The following is an 18,049-nucleotide window of genomic DNA, read 5'->3' as shown; positions in this document are numbered from 1 at the left end:
GTTTTGTGTTTAAGGAAATTAATGAGCTTTAGGAGATATGGTAGACTGAATAATGGCCCCCAAAGATATCTTTGTCCTCATTCCTGAAATTTGTGAATGCTGCCTTATATAGCAAAGGGAACTTTGCAGGTATGATTTAGTGAAGGATCTTAAAGTGGGAGGATTTTTCTGGATTATCCAGGTGGACCTAAATATAATGTTCACGTAGAAGAACAAGGAGAGGAGACGGCAATGTGATCAGTGAGGCAGATTTTGGAGTGTTGCACCTATAGGCCAGGAGTGCCAGCAGCCACCGGAAGCTGGAAGAAGCTAAGAACAGTCCTACCCTGGGCTCGCTTTGGCAACACACATACTAAAATTGGAACAGTGCAGAGAAGATTAGCATGACGCATGCACAAGGATGACATGCATATTCGTGAAGCGCTCAGTATTTAAAAACAAGAATGGATCCTTCCCTGCCAAATGAAACAGGCCTGCTGCTACCTTGACTTGAGCTCATCTTTGGATTGCTGGCTTCTAGAATGGTAAGAAAATAAACTTGTGTCGTTTTAGCCACCAGTGTTGTGGCAGTTTATTATGATGGCCATAGGAAACTAATACAAAAGATAAAAATTGTAATTTTGGAGAGTCCCTGTATCTCTTCAAGCACTCTTACTACATTATTTGCTGGAATGCATTGGATTATGTCCCATCAACAGAAATGCCGCTTATTTGAAACATCATGGGGAAAGTCTGTGTATGAAGAAGATAACCATGGAGCTTCTTTTGGTCCACCAACTGCCACAGTGTCGCCCTCCGCATACCCCAAGGTGGCCCGAGAACCTGGCTCGTGGTGTTCCAAGCAACATGCTGTCATAATGCTGTTTAAATGGAAAGTAATTAGAATGTTTTAAAATCTCATGTATAGTTCTTAAGGGAAGCCAAGAAAGGAGGTGCTTTTGTGGGTATTAGAGTAAAGTGAGAGGCTGATACTGACTCCAGTGAGTGTAAAAGTGTAAAAGTCCATGAAAAACACAAAAATAGGTAGTGACAGTATAAGAAGTACTAAAACTGGGGTAAGCACACCTCTCTGAGCTGAGTGTTTATAGAAGAATAAGGATCAGAGCAACTGGTTACTTTGTAGTACTTTTTATTTTAATTTTTTAAAGATTTTATTTATTTATTTGAGAGAGAGAGAGAGAGAGAGAGAGAGAGGATGAGTGGCAGGAGAAGAAGGAAAAGCAGACCCCGCACTGAGCAGGGAGCCTCAGGGCTCAATCCCAGGAGCCTGGGATCATAACCAAAGCAAAAGGCAGACCCTTAACTGACTGGACCACCCAGGTTCTCCCACATTATAATATTTTATGTATAAGCTATTTAACATTAGCGAGGGTAAGCACATGCTTCCAGTGGCCTGGGCTCTCACTGTGGCTCACTGGCCTCCTCTTTGTACTTCAACTCAAATTAAAAGATTGTTTCACCTGCATTTAAAAAATGCCCAGAGGTAACCAGTGACTAAGAGAATTAGAATAAACCCAGTCAAGCCATTTTCTGCTTAAACTTACAAAAACCTAAAGGTCAGACTAGACCCAACCTGTTAGAACAGTAAGTTTGTATAGCCAATCTCATTCTGACATTTGGGCTACCCTAGTATCACCATCTTAACAGCTAATGATATATGCTGCTAATAATCTAAAGACTGATGTCACAGATGAATACTCTGGAGAGCAATATATAGCCTCATTTTCAATTGTTATAGAATAAGAAAGCCGTTTTAAAAGCTATTTTTGCCTTGCAATGATATAAATTTTTTATTATTATATCATGTGACTATTTCCCCACCATGACCAGTCATCCGTATATAGTTAGTGATTTACTACACGCAGAGAGGAAAGGAGAATTGATTATTCATTATTTTTTTTAAAGGCCTAGATTAAGACCTCCCATGCAAGTGCGTCTTGAGTTACAGCTTAGTACTGTGACAATTCCTCCAATGGCGGAAGAAAGTCCTGTGCAGGAATTAAAGATGCCATTTGAAAACATGCCCATTACTGTTCCCAGCCTGTCTTGATACATCCCTTATGAACAATGCTTTGAAGCAAGAGGGGGGAAAAAAAAGGTCTACTTTGAAGTGACTGGTTTGAAAAAGTCTCAGTATTCTAAATTAAAACATTATTTTGTAGTCTGATCTGTCTCCCTAAATCTCTCAGTATGAAAATTTCTAAGATCGAATTCTTCCTCCTCTTAAGAAAAAAACAGCCTTTAAAGAAGTTCCCAGTGAAATATCAAGGAGGCTAGTGTATGCTCAGTGACTGGTTAAGCCACTGTCAGCTAACTGAAAACCTGACCATTTAATTATGAATAGACGGTAATATAAAGTTAAGCTTAGAGCATTTTATTAAATACATACCCTAAGGTATGTGCTATGGTAAAAAAAAAAATTAAAAAAAAAAAGATGTAGGTCTCAAGATACATCTGGTAAAATATTCTTACACTGTTGCAAATAGGAATAATCACACTTTCCTATTTTGGCAAATAGGCCAGATGCATTGTTTTTGAAAACTGATTAAAACAGCAGTTTAGGGGTGCCTGAGTGGCTCAGTGGATTAAAGCCTCTGCCTTCCGCTCAGGTCATGAGCCCTGGGTTCTGGAATCAAGCCCCACATCAGGCTCTTTGCTTCCCCCACCTCTCTCTGTCTGCCTCTCTGTCTACTTGTAACCTCTGTCTGTCAAATGAGTAAATAAAATCTTTAAAAAAATAATAGTTTATTTACATAGATGTCTTGTTATAAAATGCCCTTGCATTATTGAGATACAACTTGGATTCAACAGATTTTACACATACTATTTTCTACATTTTGACAAATATATATCTTTGTTAACACACACCCCTCTCAAGATATGGAACATTCCCGGGCACCTGGGTGGCTCAGTAGGTTAAGCCTCGACCTAGGGTCCTGGCATTGAGCCCCCCGCATCGGGCTCTTCACTAGCGGGGAGCCTGCTTTCCCCCCTCTCTCTCTGCCTGGTTCTCTGTCTACTTGTGATCTCTGCCTGTCAAATAAATAAATAAAAACTTTTAAAAAATTGTTAAAAAAAAAGATATGGAATGCTCCTTCATTCCTCAGTGTCTCCTCAGGCTATATTCAGTCACTTCCAGTCCCGCTTTTTCCCCCAGTACCAAAGGCAAATTGATTTGTATGACCACAGGTTTGTTTCACCTGATTCAGACTTTCATACAAGTGGAATAATCTGTTTTAGTTGTTTTTTTTTTTTTTTTTTTAGTACAACAAATGTTTTTGACATTTACCTGTGTTTTTACATTTATGGATAATTTATTCATTTTGTTACCAATGGTATTCATAGTATACTAGTATTCTATTGTATAGATGTACCACAGTTTGTCCATTCTGTCAATAGATTTTTTTTTTTTTTTACATAGTTCAATCACTAAGTAGGAAGGTACTAAATCTATGGTGCTAGTAGTGATAGATACTGGTTTGGTCTGAGATCAGAGCGATTCGATATGTATTTCTGATTATAAAGGTAAGAAAAGCATGGGGAGCTCACACAAGGACTAGACAGTTTAAGGGTGGATGTAAGGGTCCATTGTACACTAGTATAATTAAGAAAATAATATTTTTGATCTACTGTCCCATAATTTAGAACAGGTTATTAATATGAACTTGACTAGCATCCTTCTTTGTGACCATTACAACCAGGATTGGTGCTAATTTAAGCATTTTTTTTCATTTGAATTCATAGTGACATATTCAATGTGCTGTAATTTTCATTTCAGAAATGCTTTATTTAGTCTCTTTGGCTTCTAAGAGGCAGAAGCCTACTCAGGTCAGATTAATTAAAGGAGGGTTTTGAAAAAGGATGTGTGTGGAAAAATAGTGAGTACAGAATCTCTGGAAAATCTGAGCAACCAGAAAGGCTGCCTTGAAGGTAGATAAAACTTGAGCTCCATAGGCAGTAGAAGAATTTAGTGAATTTTTTCTTTAAATCTCTCAGTGATTCATATGAGATAGCTATATCCATGTATCTACTTATTCCTGGTTACCTACTGAAAAGTAAACCACCGTTAGCTCCTTTGGGGCCATATCTTTTGTGTCAGAGTCCATTGTAAGCCACTAGCCAGTTCAGGAATATTTATTCTTACATCAGGCACCCATATGGTGGGGATATTCTGTTAGAGGACAGAGCCACTTGTCATCAGCCTACTTCTGATGGAACAGATTCTTTTAGAAGAGGTTAAGCACCAAAGGATACCATGAGAATAAAAAGCTGAAGAAAGTAAGGCCCTAAATAAGCATTACTTTTGAGTTTTGCATTTATATCAGGTGCATTTTCCAATACTTTGATTGAGTCTTGAGCAGTATGAAGTCCTACTTCTACGAGGTTTGAGTGTTTAAAGGATTGGATGAGGAAAATGGTGAAGATAGTAGTGAGGTAGAGATCATAAAGGCTAATCAAAAATAATCTAGAGAGGAAAACTAGAGGAATAAACTCTGTGGAATTAATCAGCAATTAGGACTATGGTAGAATTTGAAGGGAATGAAAAAAGTCGATAGTCACAATGAGAGAAAAATCAACAAACAAAAGTTAACACAGAAATGGAGGAGCCAGGAAAGGTATGTAGAAAGACAGACACAGCCACAACATCAAGAAAGCACTTACGGCACTATTAAAACTTCTTTTCTGAATATGATTTGCTTTTACTTCTCTCATTCTTGTGAGAAGCATTCCTATGTGAGTGTCTTGAGACTGATCTATGTGAAATGGCATTACCCACACTGGCCCCAAGCTGACTAGTGTAGTCCAAGAGAAAGTCCCTACCTACAAGAGAAAGGCAAGACCTGTGACAGCTATTTCCCGAAGAGACCTAGCATAAGTCACGTATGACATGCAAGACATCAAACCATCCGAAGCCTTCCTAAAGGTGTAGTTCAAATTCACATAGTGAAACTTGGGCTTTCAGGTTGGTGTCATGGGAACCAAGAATTACTTTGTGATCACTTATTTCTGCTTAGCTTTGTAAGAAGGTCGAGTATGCTATCCCTACTAAAGTCTAGATCGCTTCTATTTCTGCTTCTATAATCTACCCGTTTGGTTGACCCAAATTACTTACATCACCTAGGATCTTGAAGGAGAGGCCCTTAGAAACAGGAAATACAAAGAGGAAAAAATTAGAAAGTTGCTTATGTCCATTCATAACCTTCGTTGCAATGTAGAGGGTTCCTATAGAGTGAATGTTCTTCTTTGGCATAGAAGAGGTTGGTACCGATGTCGTATTGGTTACCTCCTTGTAGAAGATGGTTGGACGATTCCCGGTTCATTGAAGTCAGTGTCTTACTCACAAAGAAAGATGAAGGGTCAAGTTTTGTGTTAAAGCACCATCTGAATTAGGATATGCACCCTTACAGTAACAGCTAGAGATCATTGTTTTTCAATGAGCAATTCCCAATTGTTATCTCTTCTGTGAATGTCATTCCTCCTACTGCTTTTTCTCTGTGAGTAGGAATCTGGCAACACTGGTCCATTTCTCCTCACTTCACAAAAGTGAAGCTTCATTCCTATGTGACTTGTTTATGACTAAAGCTGACTGTAATTGGGGACCTGATTTGTATTGGTTCAAGTGCTTTATCTCATTCAGTGTATTTTCACTAAAATAAAAGAATAAGAATGAGTTTGATCTTCTTTTATACCAGAAGTAAATGATTTCTAAACATTTTTAACATTCTTACCACCTCCACTTTATTTGTTTCTAAAGGTAAGATAAAGTTATTGTTGTAATAAATTCTTCTACAGAATTGTATTCCCCTTAAAGGCATTTTCCTCTCTGTAATACTGTGATAGGCATTTATTCATGAAGTAAAAGAATGAACTTTTTTTTTTTTTTTTTTTTAATATGGACAACATAACAAACGTATGCCAAACACTGCATACATTGAATATGCCTGCCTCTAAGAAACTTATGGTTAAGTAAGCAGCATGAATGTGCACAGTTCACACTCTCATGGAGAGTATATTTTTCTCCAGAGAAGTTGAATTGAGATCCACTCATAGAGATGAGCACAGCTGATTCTGTATACAGCTGATATTAATAGAATAAAATGGTCATTTGAAGTCAATAGGGGTTTTTTTTGACAAGTTGTATAATCATATTTTTATATCTGAGATAACTAATAAAAATAACTGAAAATACTTTGTTTTTTACTGTCCATCACTAAAAGCAAAGCTTAAACAAAACCCAGGAATGCCTTGGTGGCTCAGTGGGTTAAGCCTCTTCCTTTGGCTCAGGTCATGATCTCAGGGTCTTGGGATGGAGCCCCGCATCGGGCTCTCTGCTCAGCAAGGAGCCTGCTCTCTTTCTTCCTGCCTCTCTGCCTACTTGTGATCTCTCTGTCAAATAAATAAATAAGTAAAACTCTTTAAAACAAAATCCAATTGTAGGATTTTTATTTTTAAACTGTTGGTTCATTAATGAGACTATAATTCACAGAATATAGAATTTTGTGGGTTTTTTTTTTTAAGAATTCTGTTTCTTTTGCCACCTGATGCCTCTGAACGGGATTCAGTGTTAAAAACGTCAGTTTAAAAAAAAATTTTGTATCACTGACTAGTTATTCTATGTAGAACATTTTTGTCATGAAGAAGTTTGTTAGTGTTTTAACTTTGTTCATCCAAGTATAATGCTATTATCCTATGTTTGTAAGATTATACAAAAGATGCTATGAAGAATATTTCTATTCTAAGAAAAATTGAACCACTAAACCAATTTGTAAGCCTTTTCATCCATCTGTTTTCTATATTTAACTGAACAAACATCACTTTATTTTAAAGATATATTGAAACTGTTCTGTGATTCACAATCTTAAACACCATATAGTTATCATTTCATTTCAAGATAGTTTTTTTTTTCCATTGCAAATCTTTGTGAGTAGTAGTGAGGAATAGAGAACAAAATTCGAAGAAATAGAATATATCCTATTATTTTTCTTTTCCCCAATTTAATTATGCACAGGCTTGATGAGAATCATTGATACATTTGATATCACTGTATCATTAGTGAACAGCAAACGTTTTTTTTAAAGCCTCAAATTGCTTGGTGAATAATAACCGTTTTTCATATGCAGGATAGTCTAGCCTAAAAACTAACTGGAGGCAAAATTTTCTCTACCATCTTCATATTCGTTTCCAGTATCTGAGACCTTTTCCCCCATGGGACTGGTTTCTTTTGCCATTTAAGATCATTTCATGGATGATGGAAACTTACCAGCTTGTGGAAGCAGACGGTTAATGAAATAGGGAAAGTTATGCCCTTGTTAACATCGATTTTCCCCATCTACCTGTCACCTGACAAGGAAGCAGCTAGTTCTCCTCTATGAGCTCATCGTGCATATTGTTCTCAAAATAGTTCTCACACTCATGAAATTATTTCCCTGTTTATATACCCAATATATCGCAAGATCATTATTAGCATTACTTATTGTATTTTGTTAGTGGTTAGCAGATTGCCTGCTATCTGACAGCATTCTAAAAATTTATTAAAGTGAGTGGACCTGTTTGCTGTTTCTAGTTTTTTTTTTTGTTGTTTTATTTTTCATTCCCCCCCCCCCGATTGTTAAAATCCCAACTGATCCCGGACTCAGCCCCAAAATGATCCTTTTCCATGGCAACTTTATTAACTATTCAGAGCTCTTTGTTTTGTGCCATCCACTGTATACTGTATTACCCCTATTACTTTAAAACTGCCTGTTGTGATCATTTGTTTGCAGGCCCATCTCTTCTAATGGACTCTGAGATCCTTGAAGAAAGAGTGTTCTTCCTCCCTTTTTCCCATCTCTTGAACAAGGTGGGAAGGCTCTGATTTAATACGTTATTCAGTTTATCCCTCAGTGTTTGACAGCTACTTCTTGAGCATTTGCTATGTGTTGCACATGGTTCTAGGCACTGTTAATCCAGTGGTGAACAATGCTTATAAACCCCTTACCCTCACGTACCTTACATTCTTGAGCAGAAGTCCAATAATAAGCAAAGAAATAGGCAAGGTAATATCACCTGGTAATAAGAGGGAAATAGAGATAGATAAAGGGTTGGAGGTATTTAAAGCACAGTGGTCATGGAAGCCCTCTTGGACCTAGTGATAATTGATTAGTGATTTGATTGCCATAAGAAATCAAGCTTTGAGAACATCTATTAATAGAACATTCCAGTTTGGGGCAACAGCAAGCAGAGCTCAGAGAAAGCCGTGTGCTGTGTCTACTTTTGGTGTATCTGGAATGGAGGAAATGAGTAGAGGTCGGAGAAGGAAATGGGGACCAGCTCTTCAAGACCATGGTAAGGAATTTGGATTTTAAAGTGTTCAGAATAGATAAAGAAAGGAACTGAGAGTGTATTCACATGAGTCTGTGACTATTATATAATGTAGCTATTTTTCAAATGTACCAGATTTAATATTTTCTAATAAACATTGACCTCATTAAGGCAGTTATTTTGGAATGTGGGGAAATATTTCAGTAATGTTCTTACTGCTCAAGACATTTTGGAAAGTATCTCTTATGCTAATGCCTTCAAGATCCCATGGTGCATATTTTGAATATCTCAGATTGATGGAAAAAATCATGATTTTAAATTGGATTTGGTTTTTGGAAACAGACATTTGCCATTGAGAGCCAAATTTAGTGAACAAAGTGGATAAAAATTCAAGGAACATAGATTTGACTCCAAAGAAAAGTAAGTAGTACTTTAATGTAGCGAGGCTAAATGTGAGTGTCTTTTAAACTGGCTCAGAAACACATTTCAAAAGAAAATGCCCACATATATATGTGTGTGTGTGTGTGTGTGTGTGTGTGTGTGTGTGTGTGTGTATACGCGCGCACACACACACACACACACACACACACATATTTACTGCTTTGAAGGTAAGCATATACTCTGTAAAAGCGTAAAAACTATGGTAAAGCAAAATTTGATGTTATAATTTCCCCCAAATTATAATTCCCATTGTCAGTAACTCATTTAAAAACTTGATTAATAGGTAGGTGTGTATGATGTAGTGAGAGAGCATATTGTTATTGTTATCCTGTACCTTTTAATAGAGAAACAACTAAACTATTCAAATCAACCATTATCACACTGAGAAAAGAACATGGGCACACATGTTTTTCCCTGTCCATCTTCAGCCTAACCTTAGATGTGGAAAGTACAATTTTACTTTGGATTAACGGATTTTGGGGCTTAAATAATTAATGGGTATTTTGCTGTATTTTTGAAATGTTTATATAAGACCAAAGGAAAGTAGAATTGGATCATGGGAACCACTTGATTGAACAAATTGTCCTTCAGGTTTCTTTTTCTCACTGGAGAAGACATAGTTCTGAGTAAGGGCTGACTGTGGCTTCTCTAAGTCATTTGTCTCATTATGAACTTGATTGTAAAGGCAGGGATCAGGTAGAATTTAAGAAACAAAATAAATGAGGATAAAGAAATCCAACCAGAAACAGACTCTTAACTCTAGAGGATACACTGATGGTTCCCAGAGGGGAGGTGGGCTGGGGGAGGGGGAAACAGGTGAGGGGGATGGAGTGCGCTTGTTGTAAGGAGGGCTGTGTGTTGGACGGAAGTGTTGAATCACTGTATTGTACACCTGAAACTAATAGTACTCTGTATGTTAACTAACTGGAATTTAAATTAACAACTTAAGAGAAAGAAAAAGAAAAAGAATATTAAAAAAATAAATAAAAGCAGTTATAAGGTTCCACATCCAGCATTAACTTTGCTGACAATGTGAATTGCCAGAAACAGCAAGCAGCTAAGGAAAGAATACTAAAATAACTCCCATTGTGTGAAAACAGAGTCTTCATTATCACTCTAAATGGCAATTCCTGTGTTGACGATACTTTTATATTATGAACAAATGGTTTTTAAAATTGCTTCTTGCTACTTAATACAAGTGACTCAAGACAGAAAAAGTTAGATTTTAATTTTACTTTATTTTAAACAGTCGAAACATAAACAAAAATGTATCCTTCCTTAGGTGAGCCAATTTGGCCATCAGTCTCTAAATTCCAACAAGTTCCAGGAGTATGGATATTCTAGATTATCTAACAAACTAAGGCTATATCAAAACAAGACTATTCTATGGGACTAGAGGAGGGTTTTTTTTTAATTGTTATTGTTTATTTGTTTGTTTGTTTTTTAAGTAAAAAGAGTGTTGAGGCACCTGGGTGGCTCAGTGGATTAAAGCCTCTACCTTTGGCTCAGGTCATGATCTTGGGTCCTGGGATCGAGCCGCGCATCAGGCTCTCTGCTCAATGGGGAGCCTGCTTCCCCTTTCTCTTCCTGCCTCTCTGCCTACTTGTGATCTTTCTTTCTCTGTGTGTGTGTCAAATAAATAAATAAAATCTTTTATAAATAAATAAATAAATGAAAGATGTGTTTGCACTATCATCTCTCTGAGCTTTTCTATAGAAACTTCTAATATTTCTGTGCTTAGTTATTTGTAAAAGGTGTTTTCTACCATATATAAATACACTAGTCATTTTTAATAGGCTATTTGCTTTTACAAGCAAATACAATGTACAAAATACTTTCTGAAAGTTTCCTTTTAGCTTTACTTTTTGATATAGTAAAGGTCAATACTTTCAGATTTTCATATATATGAGATCTTAGCAAGGATGTATTTATACTTCTTTGGTCGGATTATGAAGTAATTAGCATCACCCTTATGCCATTCTCTTCCTGGATACACACATAGAATTTAACTGCACTGATATGTTCATTGGCTCTAGAGGAGTGAATGTTACAGGAGTTTTTAATCTTTACTATAGGGCATGTTACTAAGTGTGATCTTGGCAATCACTGAATAATTTGACATATTTGGAAGTAGAAGCTAATTGCACATATGAATCTAAGCCAACTCAATCATATTCATATTTTTAAAATACTTCAAATATAACCTGCCACATTGAAAATTCTGCATCTTGCATTAAAACCCTGCCTTAGAAAATCAATATTCATTTCAGTTCTACATTGGAACAAGCACTAGTTATAGTATCTCAAACTAGTAGTCCACAGTAATATGACTATCATCTGTCTGTCTGTCTGCTGGTTTCTGCATCCATCCATCTGTCTTTTATCCAGCTACTTTTTCATCTCTGCATTTAATAGACATTTATTGTGGAGACTCTGTATCTGGTGCTAGTGATACAAAAGGAAACATCATTTTATTTTTAACTTGGAGAAGCCTGTAGGAAGGTCAGGGAGACCTACATTAAAAAGTGTACAAAAGTAACATTTGAACACAGTAGTGTGGTAGCAGAAGGAGTGACTGACTCCCTAAAATGAGGAAACAGTTCACAAAGGACATGGCTCGTTCTTTAAGTGTGAGTAGGAGTTTTCCCGGGCATTCTTGGGATGTAAACGAGACAACAGTTGTCAAAGAGCATGGCCAGATTCTAGCAAAAAGGCTCAGGTGTTCACGGTGATTGGTGCGTGCCTAGGAAAATGGAGCAGAGTCTAGACGGCGAGTAGGGCAATGCCATGAAGGGCTTTCTGTGATGGGCTAACCCCGATCATGAGAATAAAAGTCCGTTACCGTTTAATGAGCTTCCAAAAGTAAAACAAATTAAACATTTTATTCATCATATCCAAAATAATCCTGCGAGATAATTATAAATCTACCCAGTATATAAAGGAGGAAAATGAGACTCAGAGAATATCAAGTCCAATGCCAGAGATCATAAAGCTGGTAAAGAACAAAGACAAGTTTCAGACCTAGTCCTGTATGATTCCAGAGTCTTTATTTTTAGAATATTCTAATCCCCAAGGGTCCTGTAGGAAATGGGAGGTTATAGTAGGAAATGAAGAGTGGACTAGGTTATGTTGTGTGAATGATAGTAATACGATAAGAAAGAAATCAATGAGTAGGCTCTTGCAGTAATTCAAAGATTTCGTGATGAATTAGTGAAGAGATAAAGAACACGGTGAGGCATTTTTGAGGAGAATTCTTGGGATTTTATGACTGTCTGGTGATAGCAGGTGAAGGAAAGGAAGCCAGGAGTTCCATTAAGGTTTTCAGCTTAGTCCATGAGGTGCGCGCTATCACTTGTTGCTAGAAGCCCCCCCCCGCACCCCTAGATTGCTTCAGCGTTCACTTCTGCATACTGAAGTTGCCTCATCACACTCCTGCAACCCTGTGTTCTTTTGTCCGAGTGCAGGAAGGAACAGGTTTCTTACTTGGAGGGAGAGTCCAAAGTGCCAGAGCCTGGAGAAGTAGCTTTCACCTAACGTCAAACAAGCATTTGGTGGCCAACAATCCCAGTGTCTCCAGCCCTCGTTTCAGGTATGTCCCTGACGTGTGAGTGGCTGGATCCTAGACTTTCCCAGGGAGACTGAGCTCCGGGTCCAGGTGGTAACTAGCTTGATAACGAACCCCTCGATCGCTTTCTTTTCCTCCCTGCTCAAGTTGCCCTCGCCCTTGCTGGTATTTCTCAGCACCACCTCCCAGACAAACGGCTCGCTCTAGAATCTTTGTTCGGGGCTCTGCTTCTGAGAGATCCCAACTCAGACACCTGGCAAGGTCTGAAAGGGGAGGGAAGGACAACTCGGAGGGACAAGCACCTGAAATAGAGGACAGTGAGGAGATCAAAAGAAGCCGGATTTGGCCAGGAAGCGGGGCCCAAACAGGATACTCCGGATCAGAGAGGAAAAGACGCATTCCTCTGGGTCATCAGAAAGGAAAGGTCGGGGGCAAAGGAGAAGGCTCTGGGTAAGTGGAAATGTAAATGGAGCCCACATCTGTGGGTTTTCTTTTCTCTGTGGAAGAGAAGGAAAGTTTCTCTGCCCAGTATGAGAGGGCAGGAAACTGGATGGGGCTAATGGAGAAACACGGTGGAGTCTTCTTTTGGAGGCCAAACTGGTAACGGGAGGTTTAGCAAATGAGACACGAAGCACCTGTCTTTCCGTCTTCCATTTAGAGAGATTGCCTTCATCATCCGACCCTTCCACATAATTTCTGTCTGTAACTATTAGACTCTTTAATTTCCAGGCTCTCTTTTTAACAATTGAGTAAAATGTAATTTAATGTAATTTTCTCGGAGGTGATTTCTTTTTTCCTGGAGAACCCACCTGTCTCCTGCCTAGGGAACCACACTGACACTGACTTAGTGTGTAGAATTTTCCTGGATCCTCTTGCTTTTTGTGTAGTACCTCACCTTTGGCCACTTCCGTGCCTGGAGTTCCAGTGTTCAGAACCTTTTGGTTCAGTTTCATCGTGGGTAGTTATACCTCTGACCTCCAAACTAGGCTGGGAATGAATAGTTCTCCAACTGCATAAGCTGGAAAGCGAGGCCCTGAAGGGTTAATTGGTGATCTTACAGACATTAATACGGTCTTCATTTTCAGTCACTGGTCTTACCTGTTCCTCCATTGGTGATGCTACCAGTTCCTGAATAATTTTTAGGGGCAGAGTAACCTCCATCTTGTCAGTATGTACATACCTGGCTTCACACACTAACTGAAGTAACTATTTTTCTCTCCCATGAGTTTTCCACTCGATCTCCTTTTTTCAACATTATATATCACAGTTAAATATATTTTCTACTTTAAATTTACTATTTCATTTTGATAGGTGATTTCCAAAAGAATAAGATAGGAAAATATGTCTATGATGTCATTGTGTTTTAAGAATTTTATCCACTAACAGTCAATGCCAAGCAGAGAATATAAACATCACTGCAGATAAACTGTATATACCATCCTCAAACAGCGTTGATGTGATAGATGGAGAATTTTGGCATTAATGAGGAAAAACATTCCGGTTTTAATTTCAAAGAGACATACTCAATGTGAGAACCATTCTGGGGTATTGGTAGAGGATGGAAATGAATATCATGGCGTATTTAGAACTGTTTACAGAGACTGACAAGAAAGTGGTTATATATGGTATTTTAGGTAACGTTTCTCTGATTATAGTGTTTCTCTTTGTTTAGTCCAGTATTTAAGATTCCATGTATGTTTTTCGTTCTGGTGCCCTGGGAACTCCAGCTTACTGGAGGTGACATCCAGCATTTTCCTTAACACCCATTATTAGACAGGTCACCGAGTTCACAGTTTTATTAATTTCTGACCAAGTGAAATTTGCACGTAAAGCTGTTTTTCATTTGGATTTAAAGATTGTTTGTTCTATATGCTAACGTAAACTAAGATAGAGAAAGAATGTTTTCTTTCTCTAGGTCTGTTGTTTTCTTTAAAAGCATGGACACACACACACACACACACACAAACTATGAAACAACTACCAAAAATAAAGATAATAGTATCTTTTAAATACACATATTAAGATTTGGTGTTTGGTTAAATCAATTAAGAAGAGCCAGATCCTGAATATTCAAAATTATCTAATATGCTTGCACAATGCATATATTTTGGCTCATAAAGTTAGAAAAAGGGTTTTTTTTTACAAGATTATCACATACTATAATAATGTAATTACATGTATTTACCCTAATTATGCACTTATATGTAATTATGCTAATTATGTAAGTACATGACATTTGATAAAATATTACTTTGAAATTCACTCAATAAAAGCAGAATGAACTGGATGGTAGAACTATGTGCCAATAATGAAGGAAGGAAAATGAAAGGTCTTAAATAAATGATCTCTGCACTATTTCTGCTCTAAAATCCTCTAATTCTAAAATTTAACAATACAGAGAACCACTGGCACCACATTTGAAATTTATGAACTTATTTTTGATTTAGTAAGATTTCCTTTTTTTCCCTACACAGTTTCTGGATAGAGATTTCATGAAAGCAATGATTATAATTAATGACTCTAAACTAACTTAAGTACAAATATAAGTGAGAGTGTGAACCAGTCCTGAGTCTAACCCAGGAGCAATGACCAGGCTGTTAAAGTTCAGCATCTGAAAAGAAAAAGATAGCTTCTCACATATCAGTCTTCCTTCCCTCATCTGCTCTAACTGTACCCCAGAGGGAGGCAGGGGCATGATGTAAGCAATTTGGGTTGAATCTCAAGTGGCCAACATTCCCCAAGGTTGAATAATGTTTATGTTGTCCAAGCTTCTCAATAATATCCCTACCATCCATTTTCAACATTAGGAGATTAAAATGGTGGTAAGGACAAGATAAGGCTTTGATTCTCCTGCAGGCCGCTGAGGATATTCAGGTCTCCTTCTGGTCCAAAACAGCTCTTCCCTAAGGATATGGGCCATGAGGAAGCTTCATCAGAAACCACGTTCAGGGAGGGGGGGCACTCAGGGTAGGGAGAAACATCTAGACCCTCAGCCTGGAGTCTAATTTCATTTTACTTGACAAATCATTAATAAGCATGAACTATGTGAAAAGTACAGGCTTAGACCTTACGGGATAATACTGCCAAAAGAGAAAAAAAATTAGTAATTATAAGACTAAATACATCATTCAGATCAAGAAACATCAGGTTAGTAAAACCAAATTGTGGGAAAACCAAAGTTTTTCAAACTTTTTTTTGTCTCCCTCAATCATCTGAACAAAGCAAGACCTCGCCCTTTGTCAGTTTATCCGTGCAGCGGTCATGTCCAGGCCAGTACAGATTCTCCTGTGTGGGGTAGGTTCCCACTACTCACTGAACAGGTTTATTATAATTATTATTTTTGTTTTCATTGTTATTATTAGAATACACATCTTTCAAGTTGGTGAACCTGTTCTAGAACTAAGAAAAGTCTAGGGCTTTAAATAATTTTGTCGAAGGCAGAGCACGTGTGTTAAGGACAGAGGCACTTGTAGAGCATAGCAAACTGGTTGTATGATGATAAATTTTATGAAAGCACCTTGATTCCTGCATAAGGCATTCAAATATCTAATTGTCGGCTTTTAAATCTGTTGACCTCCTTTTAAACTTAATTTATTTAATCCCCCAAATTGAACCAAAACTGGTGCCTTGATCCTTGGGTCCTTGTCTCCCTGATGGAAGTCTGGTGGGCTTTATCCATTTTATATTTTTCACTTTAAGCTTTAAGGAAGGGTACAGAAACGGATTTACCCCTGAATATAAGCAAGCGTTAAAAATAGCAGCATCAATGTGTGTTTAATCAGTATGTTTAAGAACTATTCTAATATCTGTTCATCAGATATTTGGAACAGCAGTTTGATAATCAAAATGCTAATCTGCACAGACCATTTGTAATCTGGATGTGCTTGTAATAAATAAATCTTGAGGGCTAATATGTATTCCTTATGTTACTGTTATTTGGATAGAAAGGAAAGAGCCTCTAAATTCTCTTATAAAACCAAAGAACCTATCTCCTCCTTGTTTGTATTCCTTTCTCATAAATCCTACCAAACAGATGTGTACACTTGTCGTCAGCTGTATTTGTCACTGTACAGGCTGTCTCTTGCCAGCTTGTCAGCGTGTTGTTAGGCATGATTCATTGTATGCTGCCGGTCCTGTAGTTTCTTTACAAAGAAGCAAATCTGACTTCCGGGCCTGAATAAAGAAGTCATCAGGGTAGTAATCAGTGATGTACAGAACTTATCTAGTCCAGTAGAGCCTGATGTGTCCTAGCTCACCTTTTGATGAGTCAGTGCCCCAGGCTTGAACAATATTGAATACAAAGGGGAAAAAAAGTGGGTATTGAAGTATTTCTCAGATTGAAAAGTAAAATAAATACATTGATATTCAGGGTACTCTCGAATAAAATGGTTAGACTTTTTAAATGTCCTTTATTATAATAGAATTGAGTCTCCTGGGGCTATCAGAATGCTGAACTATTGCCCAATTACCACTTCGTAAAACTGTCCTTGGAAGATGATACATGGGACTGGAAAAAATTGAGATTTCAAACTTTGTGTCACTTCGTAAATCTAGCTCAGCTGAACTCATCAACGTAATCTAGTTCAGCTAATGAGGATGATTTATACCAGAACAAAATCATGTTGGCTCCAGAGGTGGTGACAGAGGATGGGGCAGAAAAACACTGGGGGGCAAAAATCCAGAGCGTGTCTTAATCTCATCAGTGCAGAAATGGTCTCATTATGGACTTTTACACAGAGTAGCCATTTGGTTAGAAATGTTTGATTGTTCACTTGAGGTTTCTTTCTTTTCTTTATTATTCTCCATAGCGTCTAAAACACTGCACTATTAAAGTATTTATAAAATACAGGGCAATATGGCAAAAGATTGTTTCTTCTTCCTTCCATTTTAGCTGCAAGTGAGGCATCAATGATCAGTTACAGGAAGCTGACATTTGTTGTCTTCTCTGGAATAGTACTTGCTAATTTAGTAGCGATGATTACTCAGAAATATATATAAATAAAACAACGTTATGATGAAGAATGGCCACTTCTATCATTTGTATCATTTTATGTATACTATATGTGTATACCCCCACATATAACAGCTTTATTCATAAAACTTTGTCTTGTATTAATTTCTAAATAGTTTTTTTTTTTTTTTACTTATTTTTTCTGGACATTAGGTATTGAAGACATGGTAAAAAAAAATGAGATAGATATGGTTTCTTTCTTCAAAAAACTTACATACTAATATGGGGAACATTTTCATAATATTTATTATTTGACATAATTTCTTTATTTTCTATATTTTATGCAAGGTATATTATATATAATATAGATATGTATCAGGCTATTTCTAGTTTAAATATGCTCATTGTATTGAAGACCCAGAGTGGTCATCTGTCCCATGGCACTTAAGACCTATTGTAAATACATACATATACATACATATTCATGTCCTGTGAATGTCTAACAGAAGACAGTATATAAAGTTGGCTTATAAAACAAGCACAGTGCTATTTAAGATTTCAGGTTGTCCTTCTTTCCATCAGGGTTTTTTTTTTTAAGATTTTATTTATTTATTTGACAGAGATCACAAGTAGGCAGAGAGGCAGGCAGAGAGAGAGGAGGAATCAGGCCCCCTGCTGAGCAGAGAGCCCAATGCGGGGCTTGATCCCAGAGCCCTGGGATCATGACCTGAGCCAAACGCAGAGGCTTTAACACTGAGCCACCCAGACACCTCTCCATCAGGGTTTTACAA

The 18,049-nt window shown here is 37.4% G+C and overlaps 1 non-coding gene across 1 annotated transcript; it reads left to right on the top strand.

Moving 5' to 3' along the window:
• The first annotated feature begins 328 nt into the window (after positions 1-328).
• LOC123390179 lies at positions 329-435 on the top strand. Its single transcript, XR_006604826.1, has one exon. It is a non-coding gene; the product is annotated as a U6 spliceosomal RNA (small nuclear RNA).
• The last annotated feature ends 17,614 nt before the right edge of the window (positions 436-18,049 follow it).

Source organism: Mustela putorius, unplaced genomic scaffold, assembly GCF_011764305.1.
Source record: "Mustela putorius furo isolate JIRA1106 unplaced genomic scaffold, ASM1176430v1.1 tig00537254_pilon_pilon_pilon, whole genome shotgun sequence".
In the NCBI taxonomy this organism is placed as follows: domain Eukaryota; kingdom Metazoa; phylum Chordata; class Mammalia; order Carnivora; family Mustelidae; genus Mustela; species Mustela putorius.
The sequence above is the reverse complement of the archived record's forward strand: the minus strand, read 5'-3'. Positions and strand labels throughout refer to the sequence as shown.